The following is a 10,702-nucleotide window of genomic DNA, read 5'->3' as shown; positions in this document are numbered from 1 at the left end:
AACCGACACCTTAACTAGTCTTTTTCCGAACCTTGGTATATATATTAGCCATTAAAAATTGATAAAGGGTTTTAATATTTAAAAATTACTTAAATCTAAAATACCTATCTAATATAATCTTGTTAATTTATGTATTTAAAATATAGTTTTAGTATTTTATAAAAGTTCATATATTATATAAATCTTATTATTTATTATCTATTATTTATAATTTTTATTTAGAAAGAAATCTTCATTAACAATAACTATATTAAATGTATTTTATTAATCTAATCGAAAACAAATCTCTTTAAGTAATCTTTCCAAACTTTATAAATATTTATTTAAGTATTTTTGTACATTGGTATAAATAAATAATATTATTTACGTTAAAACCCTGATAATAAAATTAAGAATAAATCTAAGTAATTATTTAACTTTCGTTGGAGTATACCCAATCATTAAATTCCGAACCTCTATCTAGTGTTAGCTTCGTTATTCTATCCATATTTATTTACTCAAGTATTCTTTATTTGGACTTCTTGTTGGTATCATTCCCGTAGAGCTTCTTTTACCGCTTTCTTACCTAATCATATCTCTTGCTTATTTGCTTAGGTGAGTATTTCACTCCCCTTCTTTACTTATTTTTAACTGTTTTAGGGACATATGTGTTCGAAGATATTTTATTTTATATAGTATTCAAACCGCACCTATTTATCCTTGTGTGTTTATCAGTCTGCCTAACTTGCTATTTTCTTACTTGCTTTATTTGAACGTTATTGTTTACTTCGACAACTGATGTCCATTTTTATGGCAACGGTTTAGTCCTTGCCTGGTAAAATGTCCGTTTATATGGAATTGGTTGAGCCCTTTCTTATTGGTTGGTTTGATTGATTTTTATGTGATATGGCTTAACTGTATATCTCACAGGAACAGTTTGCACTTTTATTTATTTATTATTATTATAGTGTCTTAAATCTAGTGTTATACTCACTCAACCTAGTGCAGACAAAACCTTTGTATTTTTAACGCATATGCAGGTTATCGTATGACGTGATTATCAAGATTGTTTGAAGCAACTTAGGATGCATGTTAGAGAATAAGATACGAAATTAATTTTGGATGTTTATTGTACTTGTTTATTTATGAGTTTGATGTACTTGACTATTAATAAAATTTAATAGATATTGACACTTTTGATATTGCATAATAGTACCTTGAGAGCTGTGGGCAATCAGTTCACGCCCCAGCATTTCCGTCGTAGGTTGGGGTGTGGCAGACTGGTATCGGAGCCGAAGGTTTAAGATAGGTCGTTAGTGGTGCTTTAGTAACATGTTTAGGAGCCCATATGTGCTTATCTATTTGCCTTATGTGTTCAAAAAGTAATTGTTTACAGTTTTCTTAGATAATTTAATAATTATTTATTATTGTATTATTATGCACACACACGCAACTCCGAGGCTATACCTTAACCTTCAAAGAAAATTTTTCGTAAATATTTTAAATCAAAGTAGATTGCCTTTTATTTATGGGAAATTTCTTAAGAATTCCCTACTTTTGTTTTTACTCCTCCATCTTAAGGCTAGGTAGTATGACAAGTTTCTCTTGGCCAAAGAGGAACACAACTGTCATACGAACGACACCTTAGGTTGATTTTAAACCGAATTCACGGTGGTTCGTGGCTAAACTCGGTTTTTCCGATTATTGTGTTTTGTTATTTAAAAGGTTAGTGTAGGTTCCTTGACGGATCGTACACTGGATATCGCTAACAACGCAGGTGCGGAATCCCTGCGCAGGTAGTTACGAGTGTAGAGATAGAATCACACGAGCAATAAATCAACCACGTTATATTGATAACCGAACACGTGACTCACGGTCACTATTACAGAAAATAACACGTAACACCAATATGAAACACACTGAAACAAAACCTAAACGACCAACCTCAAACTGTTTCAGCGAAACAGTTTTATACACGACAACTTCGCCATTGGCGAAGTTGTCCATAACTTCGCTGATTCAACAAGTTCGCCATAGCGAACTTGTTGACAACTTCGCGTATTACAAAACAATCATAAACAAAACATAATTACATTACAAACTCGATTACAAATGCTAGACTATGAACTACTGACACACATGTACCAACAGACTCCCCCTTGGCAGTAGCTTCATATCTTGATCTTCAAATCTTTGAGTCTTGTAATCTTCACCTCTACGCGTGCGCCCCTTCTCTCACACATACCGACACTACCCCTTGATATTTCCTAGCTTGATCCTTCCAAGCAGGAATGTAGAAGATCTTCTTCTCGTTGAGCACTTTCAAATCAGCCTGCGACAGATTAACAAGATGCATCGGGTCGTACACCCGAAGTACTTCTTGTTCATCCTCATCTTCCATTACCGCCTCAGCTGTCTCACAATCCACGTACCATCATTTTAAATCTTTTAGGACGTTCTTGGGCATAACTTTCATCGGTACTTCTTTCAAATGACGGACTGGTTTATACTTCATAACCATCCATGGTTTGCCGTCAGCCCTCATTCCACGATCTTTGTCTTCTATCAACTTTCCTTTTTGAGGCTTTAGCAGTTCAAACTTTTTGTCTTTAATGGCTTCTTTCCATACGATCTTCTCAATGATTCTTGCCATATCATCATTGCTTCTATTGATCAGCCCCAATCTCGCTAAATCTTTCACCTCACATTCTGGTAAGGAATTCAGAGATCTCAACAATCTCTTAAAGTACTGAATGCCGTCGTACCGTTTGATCACAAATAGTTTCAGCTCTTTGTCGTACAACCAGCATATGATTCCCTTCTTTGACTCTGCATAGCCCTTTATATTATAAGTCTTTCTGAACATCGTTGGCACTGCAGGCTTCTTGGTTTTAACAAACCACTGAGCACAGCCTTCTTTCCAGTTCGGCTGCTCCTCCCATACTGTATCTTCTATCACGCTCTCATCCCCCAATTCTGATCTCTCAACAGCTGGAATCTCATGTTCCACTGAATCATCCACAATCTCACCTTCTTCTAATACATCTTCCACATTAATCTGTTCTCCAATCCTCTCAATCTCATCCATAGGCAACACGTCGTCATCATCCATCAACTCATCGTCCTCCTCCTCATCCAACTCCTTCAAAGCATCGATAACGTCTTCAACATCAGCGTCGTCATCCACAACTACAACATCATCACTAGCTGCATTTGTAGACTCCCCCTCAGTTTTGGAAGCCCCAAGAGCCTGAGAGGTTCTTGGCAGCTCATCACCTGCACCGGAAGGTGCATTGGGATCATCGTCATGATCTTCTCGTCTTTTCGTTCTCAAATCATCGCCCCTACAAGTATTCTCCCCCTGAGATGCCAAGTAATCCTTGAAGGCATCTATTATTCTTCCATGTTCAACCAGGAGGGCAGCTTGTAGTCGATTGGATTCCACTAGGCTTTGAATGGTCTTTGTCTGATCAGCAACAATCCGCTCTAGTGATGTAATCCTCTCGGAATCTGAAGCAGAAGTGACCGCAGGTGGTACACTTGGTAACACTGCAGTAGAAGTGATTGTCGACTCCACAAATCGTGCAACTACCACCGGTGGATTAAGCGGTTGGGGTGGTAGGGACACAATTGCTGGGGCCGACGTCTCGACCGCTGTAACCTGTGCTGTAGTAGTAATAAGAGACATACCAGATAAGGCAGGTGGAGCAAAACGTACTAGTCTTGAAGATTCTCCAGCTCCCAAACCTATACCTCTCTGTTCTCTTCTTGAACGTCTAAGCACAATCTGCACTGCCTCCTCTTCATCCACTTCATCCTCATCCTCCTCCACAGTTCTCGGCCTCTTTCCCGTAATCCTTTCCCGAGATACCATGAGCCGTCTCGCCTCAGCAAACGTTTCGTCTAAATCGGAGTCAGCTACCGAAGTAGCTTCTCTAGTAACATCAACCAACTGAGGACCCGAGACATCCATATCAAACAAACCATGTCCACTAAAAGCAGCATCTAGATCAACGTGTTCAGCAGTGGACACAGCCTGAGATATAGTAGCTGGCACAGCAGCAGAAGATACAACAGGCGCAGCTGATACAGCATGAGGTGCTACCGCCTGATGTGGTTGCGGATCCCTGAACTCGTCCCCTCCTGCAGGAACATACTCCGGGTTGATGAGATACCCGAAAAGTGGAGTATGCCTGGGACGCCGCTCAGGGTTGCTACGAGTGCTCGACGTCCTGCACTGAGCAAAGATACGTTTTGTTACGCACTCAACGTATCTGATAGGGCGTCTTTGCGGTATAGACGGAGCGACATGATTAATAATCATTTGTAGAAACCGAGGATATATAATAAAACGCTCGCGCGCCGTCGCCCGTCTCTGACGATCAATCTCGTAAAAGATTAGCTGACTAAAAGAATATCTACGGTTGTAAGTCAGCGCAATCATGGCCGATTGCATCGTCGCACCCATCCCGTCTGTTCCTGCCTTTCTGCCGGATATGCATACTATTAACACATGCATCAGAAAGCACCATTGATCCAATAGAAAGCCTTTCCTCCTCTGCGAGTCCCCCAGCGGACCCGAATAACCCATCCTCAAGTAAGCTCCGTCACGGAAAGGAGCTACGAACTCCGTTGGGTCGTCTCTCGTTTCATCACCGAACTGCAGAGCCAACCGTATGTCTTCCGAGGAAAACTGTATGCCTTGACCATTGACAGTTGCTCGCATCACTGGAGGCTCAGGTCTGCAATCATAATACACCGTCTGCCAGAAATCTTCAATGTTAGGCAGAGATATGGGTAGTGTATTAGTGATTGCGTGAAAAACTCGTGATCGTTGGAGAAATGTGATAATCTCCCTATAGTCTTCAACGCCTCGTGCGTCTGGATCCAAAGTGATGTATTGGTTATGGGCTGGAAAGAATTGTCGTTGCTCATCACCATCATCACCACCAGCACCTCCAACAGCAGCCATATCTGCATAAAACAAATCAAGTTAGAGACCATATAACCATCTCACAAGTTCGCTGCGTACCATGTGCGAAGTTGTGATGTACACAGAAAAGGCGAATTTAAAGGTGAGGCGAAGTTGGGAACAACTTCGCTTCATCTGTAAGTTCGTCTGAAATCTTATTAAAAATTTGAAATAGGCGAAGTTGTGTTCAAGGCGAAGTTATGGATAACTTCGCCATAGGCGAAATTAAGCTTCAAGCGAAGTTGTGGATAACTTCGCTGAAGACGAACTTAAGCCACTGGCGAAGTTGAGAATAACTTCGCGTAAACCTTAACTTCGCCTGAATCTGAAACGGCGACTGTTCAGATTCAAACAAGTTTTATCCGACGTTTCGGACCGATTTAAGGATATAACAATGAAGTCCAACATATTTCAATGGTGTTAGGACGAAAAGGTCGTCCATGAACACGTAACGTGAGGTCGAAAAACTTGGTTTCGAAGGTTCGACGACCCGAGAGTCTCGAACCGGGTAAAACTATAAAGAGAAAGATAGGATGATATTGACAACACATACCACTAGTATAGTAGAAACAAGGAACACAAGATCGGAATCGAAAGTGAATAACAAGATCGCCGGAAAAAAAATATAAGTTCGCCGGAAAAGTTAAAATCTGAAACTGTTACTGTTCAAAATCCCTTATATAGGGCAGAGTTGGTTCAGGCGAAGTTACGCTTAACTTCGCCAAGGCGAAGTTAAGCACAACTTCGCCGAATTCAACAACTTCGCCCGTAATTTTCAAAATCAGCCCTTTAAGTTTGAATAATCTTGAATTTAACCTTATAAGTTACCAAAAAGAGTTAAACAAATATGATCAAGACCCAGTAACCAACAATACAATAATATAACTACAAAAACAAAAAAAAAAACAAAAAGAAAAAAAAAAAAACAACAAAAAAAAAAACTTAGAAAAATTTTAACGAAATAAGGGATCAAATTTCAGTCTAGTCAGGGACCACTACGTTTTAGAAAAGATCCAAACAGGAATCATATTAACGATGTGACTGTCACTTAGATCCGTGTTTAGCTGTATTATGACATAGAGACACAGGTTGTAAGCATGTAAATAACGTAAATGGTTTTCATCGTTTCTGTGATACGGATTAAGGTTCAGTTAAGCTCAAAAATTTAAGTTGGCAACATCTCAGAGATAATGATGTCTTCTATCTATTCTCAAAGCGTATTTGGCTATACCCAAGTCACCCCGAATTGACTTCGACCCATAATGTCTGATTATCTTGTAGATACACGATGTCTGCCTCCCGTTTTCTTCTAACTCCAGACTTGAGAAGTCTTGATTGTTACTATGTCTCATAAGTATTAAAAATATACATGTTTTTTTTTTTTTTTTTTTTTTTTTTTTTTTTTTTTTTTTTTTTAACCAAACATTCTTATTGACTTCGGAGCATTAAACTACTGCAAGTCCCGAATCTGGATCACTGCAGTGTCTTGAAATGCTTTCTTCACGGGAATCAGATCACTCATGGGCTCGTGTATGACTGGGTAGTCGCTTTTCTGCCTATCATTCGGAAAGATATGTGTGAAGACATTCAAAACTCTTAAGGAGTTTCCACGTAAATTCGAGTAGTTTAAGTTAGTATCACATACACTTTTACGCACCATAAAAATTTACCATGACATACAATGACTGTTCTAAAGCCTTTTAAGCCTAATAACTTCACTAGTTAAGCACACACAATCAGTATATATATCATTTTCCAAGGTTGGATCAATTTTCTGTTAAACACAGCAAAGAACTTCTTACGAAGTAGTAGACTTGAAAAGTAATTTCATTTCCCATTTAAAAAAAATTTGATTTCAATCGCCCCGATCACGTCAAAGTCGTCAGGTAAACGGCTATCCTGAAGATCCAATGGATCAACTGGACCGACCACATACAAGTATGTGTCCTTCTTACTAAGAATGACCGACTAATTTTCAGCAACTGAAAGAACACACGTCATAGCTGCCCCGGTTACTTTCAGTCTTCCGGTTAATGGCTATCCTTATTTTCTAAGTCGAAAAACGAGGACCAAAACATATCCGAGGATATGTCCATCAAACTGAGGTAACCGACTAATTTTAAGCAAAAATGACCCTTGTTTTTTTTTTTTTTTTTTTTTTTTTTTTTTTTTTAAAAAAAACAAAGACATGGTTACTCGGGATTGATCATCCCGTTTAGCTCAATTAGGTTTTGAAATCTGGATTTATCAAACGCTTTTGTAAACAAGTCAGCAAAATTTTCAAGTGTATCAACTTTTTCGATCTTTATCAGTTTCTTCTCAGCACAATCCCGTATGAAGTGATGACGAATGTCAATATGCTTAGTTTTACTGTGCTTCACGGGATTGTTAATTACTGAGATGGCGGTAGTGTTATCAATTAAAATAGGAGTAAGTAAGAAATTCAGACCATAGTCGCGCAATTGTTGCTGAATCCACAAAACCTGAGAGCAGCAGTTGGATGCTGCCATGTATTCAGCTTCGCATGTTGAAATTGCAACTGATGTCTGTTTCTTGCACTGCCAGGAAACTAATCTTCCTCCAAGAAACTGACAGCCTCCTGTTGTTGACTTCCGACTCTGATTACATCCACCATAATCAGAATCTGTATATGCCACCAGTTCAATGTCTCCTCCCTTTGGGTACCACAACCCTAGTTTCGGCTTGCCCTTAAGATACCGCAAAATCCTCTTCACACCTTTCATGTGAGATTCCTTTGGGTTTGCCTGAAAACGAGCACAAAGACAAACAGAAAACATTATATCGGGCCTAGAAGCAGTTAAATACATTAATGAACCTATTATCGCCCGATACAGAGTAGGGTCCACATCTGCGTCACCATCTGATTCAGCGCCCAATTTGTGATTGACGCAGATTGGGGTGTCATATGGAGAACTGTCCTCCATCTTGAATCTCTTCAGCACATCATGAACATACTTTGTTTGATGAATGAACATCCCATCCTTCTTCTGATCAACCTGCAATCCTAGAAAGAAGGTTAGTTAACCCATAGCACTCATCTCGAATCGTTTCTTCATGACAGCTTCAAAATCCTGACACATGGATACTCTTGATGCAGCAAAAATGATATCATCCACGTAGACTTGAACCAGTAGGAAGTCACATCCTTCTCTCTTCACAAACAACGTACTGTCAATCAATCCTCTTTCAAAACCATTTTCCAGCAAGTAGTCTGATAACGTTGAATACCAGGCACGAGGTGCCTGATGTAACCCATATAACGCCTTGCTCAACCTGTATACGTGATCCGGAAAGTCTGGGTCAGGAAAACCCGGAGGTTGCTCAACAAACACAACCTCATCAACTTTCCCGTTAAGAAACGCGCTCTTCACATCCAACTGAAACACCTTCATCTTTTTAGATGCAGCAAACGCCAAAAACAATCTAATCGCTTCTAACCGGGCAACAGGAGCGAACACCTCATTGTAGTCAATACCCTCTTGCTGATTAAAACCTTTAACAACCAGCCTCGCCTTATTTCTAACGATAATCCCCTTTTCATCTCTCTTGCACTTGAACACCCATTTCGTGCCTATAGCATGCACATTCTTTGGTTTTTCAACCAAAGTCCAAACTTCTATTTTTTCGAACTGAGCCAACTCTTCTTGCATGGCTTCGACCCACGAGCTGTCCTTTAAAGCCATTTGATAATTCTTCGGTTCAACTTGGCTTATGAAGCAAGAGTACAAACATTCGTTCATGATACCTGTATCTTTAATGCTTGTATAAACACAGGTGTGCTCATTCAAGCTACTTCTGGTTTGTACACTAGAGGACACATCACCTATAACATTCTCCAATGGGTGATCTTTGTGAATTCTCGTGGTCGGAACAGCACCGACATGCAAATTGTCTTCCAAGTTTGAAGAGATCTCATCTATGGTAGTTTCAGGCTGTGGGTGAAAAGGATTAATAAACTCATCTTCAGTTGAGGCCGCAGGGGTATCGATAGGGTTTGATGTGGAAGGCTGAGATTTTTCTGTAATCTGATGTTGCACTACCTCCTCTTCCTCATCAAATATCATCTTCGTCACTGCTCTTTCGTCTTCTTCAGAAATTTCCAAAGTAGGTACGTTAAACGACTTAAAAAGTTTAACATAGTCAAACAGCTCAGCAGGTCCATTGCTTGGTTTTGGCGGTTGGTAACTAGTAATGTCGGTGTTACAAACCACCTCCACCTTGCAAGTTGTCGTATTGAAGACCCGTCTGTTGGGAGTCCCAACAACATAACCGACTAGGATTCCCTCATCAGCTACTTCACCAAATTTCGAATTAGTCTTCAAAATCGAACAAGGAGACCCAAAAGGTTCAAGACCGCACAAGTTGGGCTTCCTTCCGTGCATAAGCTCGTAACAAGTTTTTCCAAGTCTCTTAACGGTTAACACCCGATTCAGAACATAGCAGGCTGTAGCAACTGCTTCAGCCCAGAACATCACAGGAAGCTTTGAGTCTGCCAGCATAGTTCTGGCTCCTTCAATCAACGTTCGGTTCTTCCTTTCAGCTACTCCGTTCTGTTGTGGAGTATACGGAGCGCTGTATTGATGCTCAATACCCTTCTGAAGACAAAAGATTTCCATCTCAAAGTTCTTGAACTCTGTCCCATTGTCGCTTCTGATGAATTTAACTGATTTACTCATGACGTTCTCGACTTTTGTAATTAGATTCTTCACCATCTGAGTCGTCTCGTCTTTCGTTTTCAGAAAATATACCCACGAGTATCGCGAGTAATCATCAGTTATCACCAAGCAGTAAGAAGTACCGCCTAGACTTTGTACATTCACCGGACCGAAGAGATCCATATGAAGTAGTTCTAGAGTACCAGCAATTGAGTTGATCGTCTTGGTGAGATGGCTTTTCTTGTGTTGTTTTCCCTTCTTGCACGCTATGCATTTATCTTCAAAGTTAAAACTCTTTAAGGGAACGCCCATCACAAGCCCATTTTTGACAATGAAGTTCATCTTACGAAGATGAATATGTCCCATTCTCCTGTGCCATAATTCTGATTCTGATTCGCTTGCCTTTGTCATTAAACAGGATTCTCCGGTGGCCATTTCAGTAGACCTCATATCCATCACGTATGTATTCGTTTCACGTGGAGCTTTCATTACTATCCATTCTTCTGGTATATGAAAACCAGGCTTCAATACAATCGCTTCATTCTTAGTGAAATGGACAGTGTATTCTTTATCACAAATCTGCGACACACTCAGCAGATTGTGCTTTAATTCCTCCACAAAGTTTACATTTTCAAGTGTCATTCTCCCATTCGACACAGTTCCTCTACCGGTAATCCTTCCACCGCTTTCACCAGCAAAACTAACTCTAGCTCCCTGAACAGGTTTTAAGTCTTGCAACAAGTGTTTGTTGCCTGTCATGTGCCTGGAATAGCCGCTATCTACAATCCAAAGATTGTTTGCAGCCCTGTTCAACTGTTCCTGCACAATAAAACAAAGAGTTAGAATCTTGGGACCCAAGACCAATTGTTCTTGGATCGATACGTCCCGTACCCTGGCTTTCTCAAGTTAGCGTCAGGATAATTTCTGTAAGTCCTGTTAGGGAATCTCCTTGCAGATTGGGTGTAATGCCTTCCAAACCTTTGAGAATTGAAAGTGTTATATCTTGAGGTTTGGTTGTAAAAATGAGGTTGGTTTTTATGAAAACTTGAATTCGTTACATTTTGGCATTTTTTAA

This window comes from Bidens hawaiensis, unplaced genomic scaffold, assembly GCF_021521415.1.
Source record: "Bidens hawaiensis isolate Kalapana, Puna unplaced genomic scaffold, B.hawaiensis_p1.1 tig00002617_1, whole genome shotgun sequence".
NCBI classification, from domain to species: Eukaryota; Viridiplantae; Streptophyta; class Magnoliopsida; order Asterales; family Asteraceae; genus Bidens; species Bidens hawaiensis.
Note: the sequence above shows the minus strand (reverse complement) of the source record.